Raw genomic sequence first — 21,905 nt, 5'->3', positions numbered from 1 at the left:
CATAATCATATTATTCATATTTTTGTAAATTTAGTGAAATCCGTAGGCTTAAGCTCTGTATATTCCTGTGTAAGTAATGTAGTGTTACATCCATTTGAAACCTAGCACAACATTTCTTAGTCCTTTCAAAAAAAAAAAAAAAAATGTAAATACAATAAAAATAACTGCCAGGACCGCGTGAACAACACATTTGTGTCTGAAAAAAAGAAAAAAACTATGTTCGTTGCAGTCTTAAAAATAGAAACCTTTGCTGTAATGCTCCCAAACTGAGCGGCTTCTTTAATGAGATGCCATCGTCTCTGTCATCTGCCCGAGAACAAAGAGGCTCGCCTGACTCAACGGTTTTCCGAGACCGCCCTGATGACGTCATTAGTGAGTGTGTTTGTTGCGGTTTCTTCCGGCATCGGATATTGACAACCGCAGAAGAATCCGACAGCAAAGAGTAAACGGTTCCACTCCGAGGTCCCGAATGCCTGTTTGCACAATAGAAGAGAGATGTTGATGATAAAAATCCGGGTTTCAGGAAATGCCGCTTTTAGTTAGGTGCATAGAATTCGTTATTCTCATACTGAGGCTTGATCAAGGGGAGAGAGAGAGAGAGAGAGAGAGAGAGAGAGAGAGAGAGAGAGAGAGAGAGAGAGGGAGAGAGAATTCAGTCCTATTTTTTCTTCATATACACACACATATATAATATATATATATATATATATATATATATATATATATATATATATATATATATATATATATATATATATATATATATATATATATATATATAATATATATGTATATGTATGTATGTATATCAGTCAATGAACGATCATGATTTATATTTATAACTGATTGCTGTTGCAGCAGTTGTTAGTGGTCATGCTAGTCCATTATTATGCCTCTACTAATAGTGATAATGATAATAGTCTGTTTTCATTATATGAATCAAACATCAATGAAACAAAAAAATTATAATTACAGGAATACAAACGAAAAAAGGCAATAAGTGACTGCAAGCATCCACTAAGGCAACTGCAATTTCAGCATCAAAGTGAATCATTTGCATCACAGCTGTCCTCTACATATTTGAAAACACATTAATTACCTTCAGGCTTTGGGTATGATTACAGCAGCTACAGCGGGACAGTTACAGCCGAAGGAAAACGATATATAATGAAAAATTTCTCTGATACAGATAAGCAGACTTTGATGAATAGGACCAAAGGTTCCTCTTGGGAAACAACCATGAAGGTGTGCCCTGGCTTCTATAGCGAAGCAAATGACGAACCTTTATAATCTTCTATATTTTCACCCAATAGATGTTTTTACCAAGTTTCATTAAAACCCGGTCAGTAGTATTTACGTGAACTTGGTCACGCATAAACAGAACCCAAAGCATAACCTTAGCTGAGTTAGTAATGTTAAATGCTAACCAGTCCTGGGAACTTATAACGGATCTCAAAACATAACCTTCTCTGAGGTAATGATATTTATGGTTCATAATAAAAAGGAAGACTGGTTATTAAATAGTTCATAGAGGAAACATAATAATATACGTTGCAAAACCAAAGTTGAAGAAAAATAGAAAAACTGTCGATAAATGAACAGCATTTATCACTTACCCTCTGCAGTAAGTCTCTTTTAATGACTCACTTAATGTTCCTTAATGTTCTCTCAATGGCAGGATCATATATTGCTACTTGTAGAGCCCATTCCTCTTCTTCTTCTTCTTCTTCTTCTTCTTCTTCTTCTTCTTCTTCTTCTTCTTCTTCTTCTTCTTCTTCTTCTTCTTCGTTTAACGTGCTTTTTCCCATTTTTCATATGGGGTAAGCACGATGCCTTCTTTTGAAGGACTTTGATTTGGCGTTGGGGTAGGCCGTAGCCTCGATCGGCTGCCCTGCCTGACATCGCTTAGACCCCGGTAGCACATGTGTATGTGTATCGTGCCAAATCCCAAGAGCCCATTATGAACCATTTTCACAGTCAGCACTAATGATATAGTTTTAATTTCACGTAAGACGAATATTTTCATGTACTTTTGACTCATGAAATGAAAATAACCTTCTTGATTATAATACCTTCAGTGCCATATTAGCTTCTCGATTTCTTAACAAACTTTAGATACGCTGTCACTACAATGCCTAAGATCCAAATGGAAGAATATGAAGTAATTCTGACGCCCTTAGCAGGATTCGAACCCTCATCCAGAATACAGGAGGTCACGTTACCCAGCAAGTGTGTGCAACGTGACCTCGTTCTGGGACCCCGGATGTGGGTTCGAATACTGCTACAGGTTGTTAGAATCACTACTTGTTCTTCCATTTTGTTCTTAGGCTTTGTAGTGCCAAGCGTTTCGAAAAAGAGTGAAGAAATCGAGAAGTTGCGAGGTCACTGTGGTTATTGTCAGTTCTCTTTCTTCTCTTCATTACATTTTAGAGTTAGTAGATAATATATTGCATTTAGAGCTAGTAGATAATATATTACATCTGTTTTACCAAAGAACGAAAGAAGGAATTGTTAGTAACCCACGAATACGTTGTCTTGAACTTTTTTTTTTTTATTTAGGAGGATATTTAAGCAATTATCTATCCGAGTCTTCTGAGTGCCTAACGAAGCTAATTACAGAGGAATCAAGTACAGCCTTGTAATCAAAGGAGCAGCTGAGGCCTGAGAACAGAAACGAGGAAGTAATTGGTTCTTGTCAGCATTGTTGCTTCTTTCGCTCTCCGTTCCAGGCTCTTCCAGAAGCTCTGCTCTTCCTTTCAGCGGGTGATCCTCCCCTGAACAGATCCTGGTTTCTCTCGTTGGATCCCTGCAGATACAATGACCCCCTCATAAGATCTAACAGTTTCGACACATCAGCTCTCATAGATACTTTCTTGACATTTAATTCCTGCCTCTTTCTAATATGATTATATAATTAAGATTCTCTTAATGAAATTATTTTCAGTTGGGCATTAATGTTAGAACAAAACTAATGTTTTGTTACAGTAAAGGGTTTGCAGGACATTGTTTTAGCTTGAAGGAAATATTATTATTATTATTATTATTATTATTATTATTATTATTATTATTATTATTATTATTATTATTATTATTATTTACAATAAACAAACATCCACAAGGAACAAAACTGAATTGAAACTCAAAAGTTTTGGGGAGGAAAAAGAGACAGAGTCAATATTTTCTCCAGAGAGAGACCAGCGAGCATTCTTGCAACATTTTACGGCTACTCTTGAAGCAGGAGCCGTTGCTGGCATAAGGATAGCGTAATCTTAAACAACAATTTTAGTGTCCGTACCTTTCCCTTATAATTACCAACAATCTTGGAAGGTCGTCCATTGGAGGAGGGAAGGTAAGGGAGGTTGATAGATTTGGGGAGTATAATGGAAGGAATAGACTTTTGAGCTACTCTGAAAGAAAGGGTAAGTGGGCAAGTACGTGGACAGACGCATTTCTATTAAAAGGAACTTCGTAATGTGTTTCGTTTAAAAGAATTTTTTCCTTATCTTATGTCGATGATATATCTAAAAACATTGTGCAAGCTTATGGTCTTGTATAACGACCTTTTAAATGCAATATTTAGAATTCTACAAGTTTTCAACAGGACTTAACGTCGGGAGGAGAAAGGTAGTAACGATGCGTAGCAATATTTTCTGTTTTTAAAAAGAAAAAAAAAATCTTTTCATCTAGCTGGCAACTTCTTCACGACACGCCATTGACGTCAGATTGCAAGTGTGCAAAAGTCGTGCAGTACACGACTTAGCTGTCACCCATACATTTTGGATTCACGGTCTGAAATTTCATGGTTCAGTGCTGGTACCAACATTTTTGAGTCTGCCTTTTATAACAAAACACTTATCCGAAATTTTTATCAGTAGTCGCGGTACCTTGTAAATTTGTTGAATACAATTGCATCAATGTTATGAAGCTATAAAAAGCCTCAGCTAATATTGAAGACACACTTATGTAAAAATCTAACATTCTAAAGGTGGTATATAATGGTATCGAGAGTATAGGTAAGCTTAGGTACTTGGAATTAATTCGTATAACCTTATGTAAAAGACTGATAATGATATATACGTAACGTTATAGAGAGAGACTGAAATTATCATTGGTATCCGATCCGCTTCGACTCTGTCATCATAAATATTCGTTCACAAATACACTTTCCCTCCTTTGGCCATTATATTGGGTGCCAGAATTAATGCCAGTTATTTTCCAAATATTTCGCTATTTTTTTTTTTTTTTTTACAGCTTGGAATATTCTTGCCTTGAGGATTAATGGGTCTTCGAGGATGTTCCTTTAATTAAAAACCTGCAGAGAGAGAGAGAGGTTGTTGTTGGGGGTTTCTTACAGACTTTAAAACCAGTGTATGTTTCCTAGAATGTATAACTGGATCACGAGAGATGTAAATGAAAAAATCTCTTCAAATTCCTCAGAGCCGAGGCACTTTTCTAAGTAAGCTCTTAAGTAAGATTCACTCTTTGTAAATCTTCGCACAATGAGAATTCCTAATGATGCTCGCGAGTAGTTCGGGAAATTCTGTAAGACACGAAGTTGAAAACATTTAGGTCTTAATAAATCTTCGCGTCTCAATTATACGACCGTCTTTGTAACCCACTCTCTCTCTCTCTCTCTCTCTCTCTCTCTCTCTCTCTCTCTCTCTCTCTCTCTCTCTCTCCTTTATATATATATATATATATATATATATATATATATATATATATATATATATATATATATATATATATATATATATATATTATATATATATATATATATATATATATATATATATATATATATATATATATATATATATATATATATATATATATATATATATATATATATATATATATATATATATATATATATATATATATATATATATATATATATATTGAGTCATTGCTGAGTGGGAAGTTTATATATATAAAACATAGGTCATTGCTGTTAGGAAAACATGCTGGTATGCAAGCAGTTATCTTGCCCAGGTAATTCCTTGTGTGCAGTGGCGCTCAGTTTCCAACTTCTTTTATGACTTCTGTGGCCTAGTGGGCAGCGCCCTTGTCTGTCAATTGAAAGATCTTGATTCAATCCTGACGTGAGTCAGAAATTTATTTCTGTTCCACGCGTGATTGTGTTGATTATTTCTAATATATATATATATATATATATATATATATATATATATATATATATATATATATATATATATATATATATATATATATATGATTGTGTGTGTGTGTATATATGTATGTGTGTGTGTCTATGAGTATCTTTATGTATATATATAATTATCTCTTTTAACATGTATATATATAATTTCTCTTTATAATGCTTTATAGCTTTGCTAATTATTACCGTTTACGTAAATGGAATTTTTTTATTTGCAATTATTCCGTCAGTCTGGATTTTCGTCTAATGGACGTTGCATAATTTTTTCATGTTGGTAATTAAACATTCTCTTTTCCTAGGTCTATTTTCTGAACGAATATGATGTGCCTCCTTATTAAGACAAGTCACCTGGAGTTTAGGATTTTAATTATTGAATATGTTACAGTATTGATAATGTTCTTGCAGCAATAACTTGTGAATGCTCCCTTTATAACATGTTGAAGGTCTGACCGAGATTAATTTGTATTTAATGGTTTTACATTTTATACATCAGAAAAAATCCACCTTTGTGTCATGGAATTCTTGTAGTGCATGTATTTACTGTAAACAGTTTATATGCTGCCACAAAGGCTGTAACTAGATGAAAATTCTTTCTGTAATTTATGGGGTAAAATTTGTGTAACGAACCAAAAGATTTAATGAAACTGAATCTCATGTCACCTCTGATCTCGATCAGTTACTGGTTTTTCAAATGAACGATATTTTTTAGGAACGTTATCTAAGTCATAGGTTACAAGGAAAGTATAGCTTTGATAGGGTGCACTTTTTTAAACCTTACCATCAAGATGAAGTGTAAGCTGGAAACTAAATTTTTAGGACTACCGCGTGACTGGTTATTGATTAGGTAATTAAGGATGGTCAAAGTAAGTTCGTTTATTCCACACTGAAAAATGCGCCGATGTTTTCGTAATGAATCGAACCACAGCTGAATCGGTGAGCGAATTACAAACTGGGTAAAGTGGTTTTAATTCTCTATGGATTTTAAGCTGTTAATAAAAAAATAATTCTTTACAGACGAGTTGATTCTGCTTACTGAAATGGAATTTGTTTATGAAGTGAGTATTTTTCTAACTACATCCTCGACGTTCAAACAACGTAGTTCAGCATCGTTGTGTCTGCTCAGTTTCTGGATAGGTAACCGCTAAGAAAGAGAGAGAGAGAGAGAGAGAGAGAGAGAGAGAGAGAGAGAGAGAGAGAGAGAACTTACAGTACAGTGTACAGCTGTCACGACAGTTTTTCACGAGTGTTTATTCTTAGGGGTAAAGTTACTGGAACAAGTAATCGATCTTGTATAGGGGATTGATTCAGAGAAAGTCATAAGGCGTGGTTTTGCTGAAGTCTCTCTCTCTCTCTCTCTCTCTCTCTCTCTCTCTCTCTCTCTCTCTCTCTCTCTCTCTCTCCTGTTGGTTCTCATGATCAACAACTTCTCATGAAGTTGTTGATCATTCTTTATTTGCCTACCTGCTGTAAATGGTAGAGTTTAGGAACCACGAAAAGACTCACCATGGTAAACGCTCTCAAATATGAAACCTCATTTCTTCGTCATCTCTAACAGAGAGAAACCCAGCATGTTGGACAAAGAGGTCACTCCTATGCGTAAGACAAGAGCTTTCGATACAGCACATGTTTAGGATTGTTCAGCCGTCAGCAAACCGATGGACGTGAGGTTTGTAGTCGCTGGTTTGAATATTGATAAGCATTCGTTCCCCTTCAGTATTCCAGCCACAGACCTGCATGTCTTCCCGTCATGGAAAGACCAGAGGCGTGCTATGTCTGGCCAGTGAAATATTCTGGATTAACACGTGGACGAGCAAAATGATCTACGGGAAACCCAAGCTGATTATCCAAAAAAGGAAAGTTTACGTATACACACACACACAAACTGTGTGCGCGCATCTGTACTGCATTAGCTGATGTCTCTAATGGCAGGTGGTAGTATTTTTCCTTCGTAGTGAGTCAAAATATGTTAAAAAAAGTCATTGTTAACAATATGATAAAGAGGAGAGTTTTTAGAAATAAATCCTCCTTTTAGGAGTGATGAAAAGTTCAATCTTTATAGTTTTGGCTTCAAATAACGGGTAAACGAAAACAGAAATATAGAGGAAGATTATAAAGACCGTTTGTTGCTGCTCTCGAGTTTACTTTATCTATAGATTATAAAGAAACGCATAAATAATTATAAAATGGAAATTTTCCCTCTATTTCATCATACATTACTGCAATGTGGCAATTTGAGTAAAAGCAAAACAAGTCATTTCTCTCTCAACATTGAAGACAAAATCCTAGAACGTCACTTCGAGCAATTCTGAGTCAATCGTCTAGCGCCAACGAACATCGTTGGCGTCACGCAGCCTTTGGTCAGGGAACAATGAAGGAGTTGGCTTGATGGAACACTATTCTCATTCGGTCCCCTAAATTTAATGGATCGCTTAAAGGGCTGTCCTTGTAGCTCACTGATTGGTGTTTTGTATCATTCGTAAAGCTATTTTGATCTCTTGCTTTTTGGTTTCATATTCCTTTTTCTTGCCTAATTATATCCAATTTATTGATTATTTCTTTATTTGTTAAATGGTTTCCATAGGTGTCTGAGCTACATAAAATAAGACAGTGTCGCAAGTGCATTATTTACGAAAAAGTCATGGCAGAAATATCTTTGGAGGCCATATGAGTCGTTCTTTGTCATTTCCGCTGCAAAAGTGAAAACGATCAGTTGCATCTGAGTCAAGGGAGACAGAAATACAAAGAAGAAGATGTCTGGAGGTAAAATAAAAAAAAGGAAGAGAAAAAAATGGGACAGAATAACACACGAGGGAAATCTGACTTCGTAAAGAATATAGATGCAGTTTCATTTTGTGATTTCGTCATAATTGTGAAATATCAAGTAAATAATATTATTCTGCAATGATGATGTTTTTTAAGAATTAGTGGTAGTCAAACGTGGAGTTTATTGCCTGTAGACTATCTTTTTTTCAGAGGGATAAAGTAATACTTCGTGTCATATGAACTCGGATTCATTCTCAGGTTTTGCACCTATCAAGCCACAGGATCAAACCAAAGTGCTCAGAAAAACCCAAGTCTGTAGTTATTATTGACTCCTATAACAGAAATCAATATCTGTAAGATTATGAACTGACGAATATGACTGAAATGTCACAACAGTTTAATAAGAGATCTAGTTTATGTTTTTATTTTTATTTTTTACTTGCCTTTTCAAACTTATGACGTTTCATACGCCATCCCTATACTCCTGACTTATCCTGACTCATACAGCCATTAGAAATAAGATGAAAAATCCAATAATCATTATTCATCCGGATATGACAAATATGAGTGTTCCGTTTTATTTTGTCAATTTTTATTTTAATTGCCAGTTCGGATTTTGTATATGATTTTATGTACATATAATAATAATAATAATAATAATAATAATAATAATAATAATAATAATAATAATAATAATAATAATAATAACCAGGTCTTCCTCTTACCGCAAGTCTCGTGGACTCCTAAGCTCTGCTGACACCCTGTAACGTGAGATATGAAATCATTCAGTTTCTCACTTACTGACTGACAGTCCTCAGAATACTTCGCGAAAATGAGGAACGGGAGACTTGCGAGGAGTTTAGTCGTACCACTGAGGCATGTTAGAACCTTAATTTATGCTGACAGTTATTATATATTTAAAATTATAATATTATAAATCATGTTTGTTCTGGTTTTCTTTTCTTTCTGTGAGGATCATTCTCTCTCTCTCTCTCTCTCTCTCTCTCTCTCTCTCTCTCTCTCTCTCTCTCTCTCTCTCTCTCTCAAATTTACATATCAAGAATAGCAAAATTGATATTTATATTAAAAATTGATTCATCATTTGAGGACAAATTAAGTTTTAGTTTTCTGTAAAAGAAAACTATATAGATGGCTCTGTCTGTCCATCCACACTTTTCCTGTCCGTCCTCAGAGCTTAAGAACTACTGAGGCTAGAGGGCTGCAAATTAGTATATTGATTATCCACCCTCCAATCATCAAACATACCAAATTGCAGCCCAGATTGTAGTTTTGATTAGTTCTGTAAATGAAAACTATTGGGATGGCTTTGTCTGTCCGTCCGCACTTTTCCTGTGCACTTTTTTCTGTAAAAGAAAACTATTGGGATGGCTTTTCAGATCTTTAAAACTACTAAGGCTAGAGGGCTGCAAATTGGTATGTTGATCACCCACCATCCAATCATCAAACATACCAAATTGCAGCCCTCTAGCCTCCGTAGTTTTGATTAGTTTTCTGTAAAAGAAAACTATTGGGATGGCTTTGTCTGTCCGTCCGCACTTTTCTTGTGTCCGCACTTTTCCTGTCGGCCCTTTTCCCGTCCGCCCTCAGATCTTAAAAACTACTGAGGCTAGAAGGCTGCAAACGGGTATGTTGATCATCCACCCTCCAATTATCAAACATACCAAATTGCAGCCCTCTAGCCTCAGTAGTCTTTATTTTATTTAATTTTAAAATTAGTCATGATCGTGTTTCTGGTAAGGAAAACACACATGCCACCACATCCGGCTGAGAGTTTCATGGGCCGCAGAAAACTCGATTGCGCCGAAGAAACTTCAACGCATTTTTACTTGTTTTATGTTAACTAGGCTAGAAATTTATTCATTAAAAATTTCTGGTGGCTTTAAAATAAACTGATTTACGACAACTAAACTTTATTAAGTTTTAAAATGTCAGATTAATCTATAAAACACTGAACATTAATCGGAAAACAAATAAATGAATAAATAGTTTGTTTTAAGAATAATAATTTTATTATTATTATTATTATTATTATTATTATTATTATTATTATTATTATTATTATTATTATTTATTTGTTTATTTTTTGGGTCTCTCACAGTCGTCCTATTCGACTGGGTGATTTTTATAGTGTGGGGTTCCGGGTTGCATCCTGCCTCCTTAGGAGTCCATAACTTTTCTCACTATGTGCGCTGTTTCTAGTAGCACACTCTTCTAAATGAGTGCTGGAGCTACTTCAGCATCTAGTTTCTCCAGATTCCTTTTCAGGGATCTTTTTGTCAAGCAACGTCACATCTGGTCTATTGTTGGCCCGTATCACCCTGTCTGTTCTGATACCATAGTCCCAGAGGATCTTTGCCTGATCGTTTTCTGTCACTCCCCAGGTTATTATTATTATTATTATTATTATTATTATTATTATTATTATTATTATTATTATTATTATTATTATTATTATTATTCCTAAATGATAAAGATTAGAAAATAGAGAGTGAACGCTAATAAAAGAGATAGCACATCCAGAAAATAAATGTATGCATTCTAAAATCATAAAAATAATATATATATATATATATATATATATATATATATAATAATATATAATAATATATATATATATATATATATATATATATATATATATATATATATATATATATATATATATATATATATATATATCCATAAATATATATATATATATATTATCGTTCAACAGTCATGTTAGATTTTAAACTATCCAGTTAATGGTGATCAGAATATTAGCAATTCATGAAGTAATTAATATTGTAGAAAATATTATGTTGCAGCACTGACGCGCATTGCGGTTGAATCGCGACTCTTGTAACACGGGGATAAATTATTATAGTTTCATGAGTACCTTTTTTTTTAATGTTGATAGTTACATGAAGTTAAATTTCATGAGTTGGTTAGGAGATCAACTTTCTTCTTTCCACAAACATATCTTGTTAAATGCTTGGAGCTGAAAAGAAATATACGTGTTTAGACTAACATCACTTTTTTCAAGAAAACAAATGTTCATATTTAATTAATGCATTTTTGGTATTTTAATATTTTAAGAAATATACTCTAACAAAAAATAAACGTGAAAAGTTTATATTTAATTCGTAAGATTAAGGATTGCATTACGTAAAGTAATGAAATATTTGGCTTAATATTTACCAAAAGCTAAAGAAAAGAGTCAGTTAATTATAGAAAAAAACATACTTACATCCTTACAAGAATATTAAAAGAACTGCACGAAATTTTAGGAAATACGATTTCCTGCTTGAAAGCATAAAGTTAAGGCGACTCAGCAATCATTATTCCATTCCAGTCATTGCACAAAATAAGAGCTGGAGATAATTAGTCCACTTTTATGTTTGGCCATGGGGGGGGGGGGGTTCTTTTACTATTTTTTCTTACGTTTTTTCATTCAATTAGGTATTATCAGAAGTTTTAAAATATATGCATAACCAACCAGTACAATATATACGTAATACTTTAGCATAAAAATGTGATAAAAATATTTCTAATTAATTTTTTATCAATATTCCCATATGTTCCTACTTTCTACGTAAAAGATTCAGATAATATATCCTGAAACGTACAAAAAATGAGCACACATGGAAGGCATACAATTTTGAAGTGCTGAGAAAAAAAAAACACTAAATTTGTATAAAAATTAAAATCATACAAGAACCTCCAGTATATGGACGTTTTCATTACATCATTTAGGTTTTAGCAGTTTTGATTAAAGGTATTGCATTGTAGCAATAGTGTATTACATAATTCGATGAGTATTCGGACCTATATTTGGCAGAATTATTTATTACATGGCTGTAAAAGCCCGATGTTGAATGCTTGACGCAAATATGTTTTCTTTTTTCTTCTCACTAACGATACTGGAATGTCTAAAAGGAGGTGGGAAAAGTACCTGAAAAACTTATTTGAGTTTGCTGGATATAATTTTCCAAGTACTTTCAGCCATGGTTTGAATTATAAAGGGTTTACGCAGAGTCTGCTTCCAAAGGTTTATTGATGAAGGACAGATCAGTGAAATTCAGGAAGATTTAATTCAATTGGATTTCAGTTAACTATGTGTTGTTCTTCTGGAACACCTCTCTCTCTCTCTCTCTCTCTCTCTCTCTCTCTCTCTCTCTCTCTCTCTCTCTCTCTGGCAAGAGTAATAAACATTTTATTTTTATCTTCATATAACATTATCGACGCAGTAACTATTTAGCAAAATGGTTACTGCCATAACCATCATCCTATTTATTGTCTTTTATCATATTTATTATCCACTATAATTCCACCAAAAACCATCCAGTTGTCACGTAACGTCAGTTACAAACTTCTGCTCATAAAGATGGAAGTTTGTTCACAGCCAAATTGGTAATGGATGCTAATGCTTATTGGAATTTGGCCGATATAAGAAGAAAGTTTGCGGAAGTATGATGTCAGTGGCTTAGTTGACTCAAGGGTTATTCTGTGAAGAGTATGAAACCATAGATAGATAGTGTTGGTCTATAGACACTGGTCATTTTTACTTTAAAGTAATTGCAAAGCAGTGAGATGACATAGTCGTAATAATATGACCTATATCCTCAAGAAAACCAAATCAGGTTCTTAACGCAACATCAACACCACGGAGCAATAGAGGATCTCTCTGGTGAGACTCTTCTCCATGACGCCTGCAGCTTTAAAATCTTTTCTTTTTTTCCCCCCAGTCATCAGAGAAGCATTGCCAGGGAAACACATTAGCTTCATACATCAGCGGAATACCGATGCTTCCGGGAACGGAAAGGGGAACAAACGTTTTCTTACTTTTTCTTCTTACCTTTTTTCTCTTTGTTGGCATATCAACAAAATTAGCAAAGCAACAGAACGCTGTCTCTGATATGAAGCCGCAAGGAGGTCTATTCAGCACCTATGACTTGCAAGCGACTGACATTTGGGTTTGAAGTGTTTCGTGGTTGGGGTCTGGTCTCGAGAGTGCAGCTAAGTTTGTTCTCGATAGATAATAGCCATAATCTTATTGTAACGAATGAAAGTTTCATTGACTCGGTGATTAATTGTGGGGGTTGCAACCGGCTCCTTACAGATTTTTGTCAAAGCGGGCGATAGGATAATGATAATAGCAAAACACTAGTCCTCCAATTTCTAGGGGTTCTGCAGTTTTACCTTTTTAAATTAACATGCAGTTCTTTTATAAATTTCCTCTCCTTGTTTAAAGTTACTATTTCATCAATTGTTCCAGCAAATGAGAGTCCTGCTTAAATTAATAAAGAGCAATCCTTGAAAACACAACAAAATATAATTATTCTGTCGCAAGATCTCTCTTCAACCTCAGATCAAACATTGCTTAATCACTCCATCACCTTCAGCGAACGTCGTAATTCTTTGGGATTTGGAAAGTGAATATTAGCAGATGTCCACTTGATGGAATGCTAATATTTCCATTCAATTCCATAACAGTGATTGATTGCTGGAAGGTATCCCCATCTTTGTTTACTGCTCAATGTTACGAAGTGATACGAATTCTCCTCCTCTTCTTCTTCTTCTTCTTCTTCTTCTTCTTCTTCTTCTTCTTCTTCTTCTTCTTCTTCTTCTTCTTCTTCTTCCGTTTTGCATAATCCCTGAAGGTATCCTGGTTTTAGGGGAAGGGTCTGCCGTGTACTCCTGTTTTGAAACCTTTTACCATATTCCAGTTTTATTTTCACTGTCTTTATTCTTCATCAAATAGAGCGATTCGTCACCTCTTCTGGTTTGACAAAGAAACTGAAAACGAGGCTTATAATATTTTGTAGCATCATTCTTTGTAAAATGTTTTGCAGCATCATAAAAACACTTATTATCAGCAGACATTCAGATGCATCTGGGTACGGCACAGAAAGAGGAGCCAGTAATAAGAGTCATTTTACAGAGAGGGAAAAGGTAGGAAAGACTGAATGAAGAGAAAAATGAGTATGAAATTAAAAACAAAGATGAGGGGGAGAGGGAGAGTGAGAAGAAACGTGAGATCCTTCAGTAGGACAAAATATTGAGTCTGTCGAGAAAATTAGGTTTTTCTATATTTTTAATATTCATTGCCGTATTTGTATCTTTGAAATGGAAAGCGCCCTTAAATCAGGAATATACTGTCATATAAGGCCAGACTGAAGGTTAACGACATTTTGGAAGATTTTTTCCCAAGCTCTCTCTCTCTCTCTCTCTCTCTCTCTCTCTCTCTCTCTCTCTCTCTCTCTCTCTCTCTCTCTCTCTCTCTCTCTCCCCCCATTAATCTGTCTACCTTACTGTCGGTGAATTAGTAGTAATAGGAAACGATCGTTAGACAAAAGAGTTCCCAAATTTTTCGTTGATAACGATGGTTGCATTGCTAACTATTCATACCACTCCCTCTCCCAGTACTACAGCTACAAATGATAATACTATTAACAGTGATCACTGCCTCCATTATTGCACCATCAATAATATTGTTATAATTATAATATTATATTACTCTTTTACGGAACATACTGAGAAAACCTTACTGAACTTTTCTGATTGCCCTGAGGCTTAATTGACTTACTAATTCCAAGGTTACTACGGCGTTACATTTCCTAATAAAAATAATGATAAAAGTAAAAAAAAAATTCAATAAAAAAGGTAGAGGGCTTGCAGTTTTTCATAAGAAGGCCTTTTTCATTATTTTTTTACTGCTCTCCTTCAGCACTTTTAACAGTTTTTAGGTAGACAAGTTATGAAGCTGACAGCTTTTCGCCGAGTTCATAATTTATGAAATTCGTGCTTTCTTCTAGGTGTTTCTCTTCCTGAGAAGATTAAAGACTTTTCTTTGGGATTTCCACATTACAGTTTAGGAGAGAGAGAGAGAGAGAGAGAGAGAGAGAGAGAGAGAGAGAGAGAGAGAGAGAGAGAGAGAGAGTATAGTATTTCATTGGTCTTAATTTTAGTAATTTAAGTGTTTCTCTTTCTAAAGCGTTTCTAAAAACCTTGTGTGTATGTGTGTGTGTGTGTGTGTGTGTGTGTGTGTGTGTGAGAGAGAGAGAGAGAGAGAGAGAGAGAGAGAGAGAGAATTATGCCACTGTTTTAGGTCTTAATTTGGTTGGTTTATGTTTCCTTTGTCCAAAGTGTTTCAAACTCCTTGTGTGTGTGTATGTGTGTTTGTGTGTAAAAGAGAGAGAGAGAAAGAGAGAGAGAGAGAGAGAGAGAGACTCTTTTTATAGCTATGCCTCTATACCTCAGTTACAAACGAACAGCTCCCGATATGCGCCAACAACCGCCATATCTATCTTTTAACCCTTCTGACGCTGAGGGTTTTCGTAGCATAAATCCCTTAAAGAAGCGCCCAAACTTTCCACAGCCTAAAAACGTCTTAAGCACCTCATAGCTTCCCCTTTTACATATTTCTTTCGTTGCTCTTACAAGAAATGGCCATTATGAATTTTTTGGAGGTTCTTTACCCCGACTTGCCACGAATACAAATTCCGTTCAGAGATACACAGTTTTGCATAGCGTTGTTGAAGGTCGATTAAAAGAGGTGGATTTCACTTCATTTCAGTAATTTATCGCCTTATGGTAAATGTAGCATAAGCGATAAAAACATTAACAGTCTGCGTTTCAGATTAAATTCCTTTCAATGGAAGGGTCGCATTATTTTGTTCTGATAAATTTTATATCTACATAAAACGGTTGTGGGAAATATTCCTGAAAGTATTGGAAAGCGTTGACATTTTTTCGCAGATTATAGTGTTTTTGTATACGGATGATATCTTTCACGTTGATTATATTTCTAGTTAATTCTTCAGTCTTAACAGTATAACATAACTAGTAGACTCATAGCATTAACAAAAAAAAAAAAAAAAAAATTACGGTAACGTCAGAGATGGTTGAAACGGCAAATCTGGAACCCAGTGGCGTTCATAGCGTCACTCACCTCGAGCCAAATGCCCATCATTCTGCACAACTTATCTAGAGGTCTTGGTAAGAATGCTACAAATGTTTGGACTGAATTACGGAACGTCTTAAAAAGGTGGGGTTTACTGCTTATAGACCATCGTTGAAACAAAGGAAAAATCACATGGATATATATGGTATTTAATATAGTATGCTTTTTAATCCACTTCATTCATTATCGTTGTTTTAAAGATAACATTTAAGACAAGGTTATTTCTGTTAGTGCAAAGGTCAGTGGCATGGTGACCTAATTTCCCTTTGCTAGCCTGACAGGAAGAACAAAGGAAAGACCCGTAAGAAGAAAGTAGAAACTTAACATGAGAAAAGTGTTAGAACTGTGTCCCTTTGAGGAGGAAGTGTCATCTCAGGGGGCATCCCCACTGAGGTAAAACAAGTTGTAAACACGTCGGCCTCTTATTGCATGCACATCACAAAGAGGTTGAAAATAATATAATTATTAAAATAGTTTAACCAGACCACTGAGCTGATTAATGGCTCTCTTAGGGCTGGCCCGAAGGATTAAAATGAAATGGAGTCCCAGGTCTAGGCCATTGGTCAAGCACTGGGACTGAATGATGAATGAAAAATGACATTTTAAAAATAAATGTGTAAAAAGGCATATGCTTCCACGCTAGAATACTCACACATTAAATGCGTTTACTCACGTCTCCATTTGCATATTAAAAAAAAATAATAGAACTCAGAATAATTAAATATATTCGAAATGACCGTGCTTTACTATTTTGTCTTTATTTTCAAGAGTATCGCATGTCATCTGCCGTTCCGTTTTCAAAAAGTAAGGTCGATACATTTTCTTTTAGGTTTTTGTGAAATTTTAATATTTGCTTTCCCGGGAAAAGTCTCAAAAAACGGAAGCAGTTTTAAGATTATTTGCACAAACCTCCATTTGGCCAAATTGCGCACTGTAGGAATTTTTTTTTTTTTTAATTTCATGTCATTTCGAGAAAAATATTCGACAAAAGTCAGTTCGTCGAAATACGGAATTTGGTTTTGACGAAATGTCCGTCAGGAAAACGTCGTTTTCTTTTGTTGAGAAATCAGGTTAGGTGAATGTCCTCAGAACGAAAAGTGCACATTGGGTGGGGGACTTTGAAAATAGGGAGAAGAGTCAAGTGCCTTCATTTCGATTGCAACTAAGGTTTAAAATTGAAGCCAATGTCAGCATTTAGAATCACGATAAAGTTTTTAGATTACGATAACATTTTATTTTAAAGTTTATATTTTTCATCAACATCAAATATGTATGTTTTGAATTACGATTGAGTTTAAATATGGCGATAAATCTTTTCACATGAAGTTAATACTTTTTCGTCAACATCAAATCAAATTGAGCTAGAACTTGGAGCTCTTTTAGCATCTCTTAAACTCGGTCGTAAAAACAAGTTGAATGAGGTGAAACATCAGTTTCAGAGCCTGGCAAAGGAGACTCTTAAACACCGTCGTTTTCATTTTTCTTGCTGGTTTTCGATAGCATACTGTGTATTCCAAGTGAGTTTTTACAGCTTGAAAATTTGTCATGACAAGTAACAACATATAAAGTATTCTTTCACTTTATCCAAATGGATATGTTTTAAACATTGTACAAATGCCCCTTATACAGACCCCTGTACAAATGCCCATTATCAGAAATTGTACTGTATGAATTATACAAACCCTGTATAAACAGTGAATTGCTCATTATCAGTGAAATTAAACTTCATGAATTGCCTACAAATGTTTGTTACAGGTATACAATGAATTGCCTACAAATGTTTGTTACTGGTATACAGTCAATTGCCTACAAATGTTTTTTACAGGTATACAGTGAATTGCCTACAGATGTTTGTTACAAGTATATAGTCAGTTGCCTACAAATGTTTGTTTCAGGTATACAATGAATTGCATACAAATGTTTGTTACAGGTATACAATGAATTGCCTACAAATGTTTGTTACAGGTATACAGTGAATAGCCTACAAATGTTTGTTACAGGTATACAATGAATAGCCTACAAATGTTTGTTACAGGTATACAATGAATTGCCTACAAATGTTTGTTACAGGTATACAGCGTAATTAGCATAAAGTAATAGAACTGTTAATTCCAGTTAAGAAATTAACTGGATGATTAACATGCCACTTTTGCTTGAACGAATGCATCGAGAAGCCAAACTAGGCTGCCAAATTTCTGGTGGGAGGGTTGGGGGCGGGTAGGGGCGGTGTGTGTAGGGGGGTAGGGTAGGGAGGGGACCGAGAACCCCAAAAAACCTTGAATTGCGAAGTCTTGTAAGAGAGCAAACGAAAGAAAACTTTGGAGATTCTGAAAGAAATTTATACAAAAATCAGCATCAGATGAATCAAGTGATCCGATCGTTCTTAATAAAATTTCATTCTCTCTCTCTCTCTCTCTCTCTCTCTCTCTCTCTCTCTCTCTCTCTCTCTCTCTCTCTCTCTCTAACAACTCTCTCAAAAACACACACACACACACACTGGCGTGCACTGTAAGACCTCGCTCATACATTAAATAGTGGAAATTAGCCAGCCCTTTGAGAGACGTAAACGTAAATAACACCAAACAAGGTGGGTCTCTAAAGTTCTCTCTCTCTTATTAAAAAGACTCTCAACGACAGAAATGTCTCTTTAGACAAATAAAAATCTCTCTTATCTCTCTCAACAAAAAACCAGTCTAGGATATCTATCAATAAAAATATTGACAATATAAATATAAAGTAAAAAGCATGACATATATATATTCAGGGTATATGTACTTCCTGAAAATAATGACGAACCGGTTGACAAAAATATACCGTTGATTCTTACAATGAGATAAGCTAAAATCCAAGACTGTGAGGTTAATATACAATTCACCAAGTAAACAAAATAATAAGGCATTTTTCAAAAATAAATTTGAGGGCCAAGAGTTACCTCAAAAAATAAAATTTTAGTTGATAATAGAGAAGTCCAGGCCTTATGTTCCAAACCAGCGACAATGTCAGGAATCAGGACTACAGTGACACACTAAAAGTCGGCCAGTAATGAACGGTGATGTGGATAAATAGTCATGCCACACAATGGAAACGTAGTGAACAAATAAACTGGACAGGTCATCATGGCAGAGGTGGGTGGATATACAATCCAGAACTGAAAACACAAGTTCGACAGGGATGGGTTGATGGGAGATGGCTAAATTAATTCTTGTGAGCCGACTGGCAAGATCCATCTAAGAAACATTCTGATTCCTCAATAACAAGAGCAAAAAAATGAAGCAAAAACGGTGAAACAGATATCAAATAACAGAGCCCAGACAAGTAAGTCTCAAGAAAAATTAATAATTTAGAAATAAAAAATAAAATTGGAATAAAGGACGTACAAATGAGATGGATGATTTTATCCAATCATTTGAAATGATAAATAGTCATAGGAAGATGCTGCTACTAAAGTAACAGAAGAGGGTAGAGATAGACGGTCAAATTAAAGGCAAAGGTGGCCTTTGGATATCGTCACCCAAACGAAGAAACACCTATTATTAGAGAAACATCAGTTGATGGGAGATGAAAAGGAACAAAAACAAAAACAAGCTAGAATATACCTTTATCGACTGGTTAGTAATAGAACTGTAGGCAATTGTCGTCCGAAGACTGAAGTTGAAAGAGAATCATACCATAGATGATAATGATTATATCAACTAAAAAATTCTCCTTCTCCAGTAACATACAAGAGCAAATATAATACTTTGTGGATGTAATGATTGATTTAAATTGAATTTTGTAGCTTTCTGATTGTATAACAAAAGATGGTTTAACAAACATTATAAGAAATTTTATGAAATATAGAAAAAAGAAAACACAGATTTGAGTCAACCATGAAAAGAGGTGGGTGAGCATAGTCGTCTTATAAGGAAAAACAGATGAATGTCGTGGGTAAATTATTAGAAAAATTCCAAATTGATAATACTCTTGTGGTAAAACTGGTATAAAAAATATTTTCACTGTTATATTATACAATGGAACGTAAATGGTCTCAGACCAGATTACACCTAGGGAAATACAGTGGTTATTATCAAATATGAACCAATGATATTATGTTTGCAACATGTCAACAAAACAATATTAACGATAGGTAAATAATTGCATCTTCATCTAAGAGGAAGAGGAATTTAGGAACTGCTATATATGTACATAACAAAGTATGTTATGACAAAGTACCTGTAAACTTTACTGATTTGCAAACGTCGAGTATTAGAATACGAATAAAAACGATAATTATGTAATTATAATTTGTACAATCAACCTAATAAAAATTATGACGTTGACAAACTCAAATAGTTACTTAATAATACTAAGGAACCAACGTTAATAGTAGGTGATTTTAATATACAACCCAGTGTGGGACTGTAATATACAGAATCAAATATATAGGAAATAAAATACAGGAATTCATAGATTCATATGACATGTGCTGTATAAATGATAACGAAATCAGCACATATTTTTCTAAAACACATGGAACATATTCCTCAATCGACCTAACTCTATGTACAACAAACATAGTAGACAGATTGGACTGGAATACGGTAGACGACTTGCATACAATGATCATTTCCCCATATTAATTTCTTTATTACAAAATAACCCCACCAAACATGCCCCTCGATATAACATTTATAAAGCAGATTGGGAACAATATGAATTCCACACCATATAATATCCCACCATTTGAGTATTTGATAGATATAATGAAACTAATAAATTTCGTGTTGATTTCATTACAAATATATATGATATAAAGCAATACCAAAATCCAAATCTCATCCGACAAAACACAATATCCCATATATGGTCTGAAAAACTAGCAAATTAATAAAACTAAAACACCAGATTGGAAGACAGACTAAATAATTTTTTTCAGTAAATTAAACAAAACTTTGCCGATATTAGACGAACCTTACAAAACTAACTATATTTTAGAAAGGCTATAAAATATAATATTATAATAAAAACATCAAAGTTTAACAAATTAATGCAATGGAAGAATCATTTCATGTAAAAAAAATATTTAGATCTCTCTAAAAAACTCCCATACAAAAAATAAGGAAAAATTCAGGAAAATAAATAAAATCCCATGGCAAACAACTAGACATATAAATGATGGAAAAAGAAGACTAATATAAAGAAATTAAATGTAAGTGTGAAAATTAGCAAAAAGTAAGTATAAAAATTTAGATGAGGATTTTGCACAAAGAAAAATAATATAGAATTAATAACAATAAATTTTGAAACATTGATAATTATGGATTTCTAGGAAAATTTAGTATGGAAGAGTCGAATTTGCTCTGTTGAACTGCAATAAATCTGCCCCTAAGATGGACAAAATTTGTTGTCAATATATGTTTTACATAATTTTGAATGATTTCGTATATTTGATTGCTCATGGATTAGATAATTTATTTCCTGATGATTTCAAAGCCATAAAATCAATTCAAACCTGGAAAAGAAAATTATATTGACAATTACAGACCTATTTTTTAACAAGTTGTTTGGCCAAATTACTAAATGGTAAATGCTCGACTAACATGGCACATACGAGAAAATAATTATTTTTAACTCCCACTCAGTTTGGGTCACAGTGTAACAGATCTACATTAGATTCTCTCTGTAAATTAGAAGACCATATACGCCGAGGTTTTGAACGAAAACAAATTACTGTAGCTGTCTTTTTGACGTTGAAAAAGCATACGATACTACATGGAGGTATGCTATATTAAAATTTTACAAAACAACAACATCTGTGGACATTTACCTAGGTTTATACAAAACTTTTTGACAAATCGCAGTTTTCAGGTGGAATAGATGATGTTCTGTCTAGAACATTTTCCTCTAGAAAATGGTGTTCTACAGGGAAGCGTCCTTAGTGGCACACTGTTTACGTTAGCAATTAATGATATCAGTAAAAATCTACCTACTGGTATTAAAAGTAACCTGTATATG

The sequence above is a fragment of the Macrobrachium rosenbergii genome, chromosome 45 (genome assembly GCF_040412425.1).
Source record: "Macrobrachium rosenbergii isolate ZJJX-2024 chromosome 45, ASM4041242v1, whole genome shotgun sequence".
Taxonomy (NCBI): domain Eukaryota; kingdom Metazoa; phylum Arthropoda; class Malacostraca; order Decapoda; family Palaemonidae; genus Macrobrachium; species Macrobrachium rosenbergii.
Note: the sequence above shows the minus strand (reverse complement) of the source record.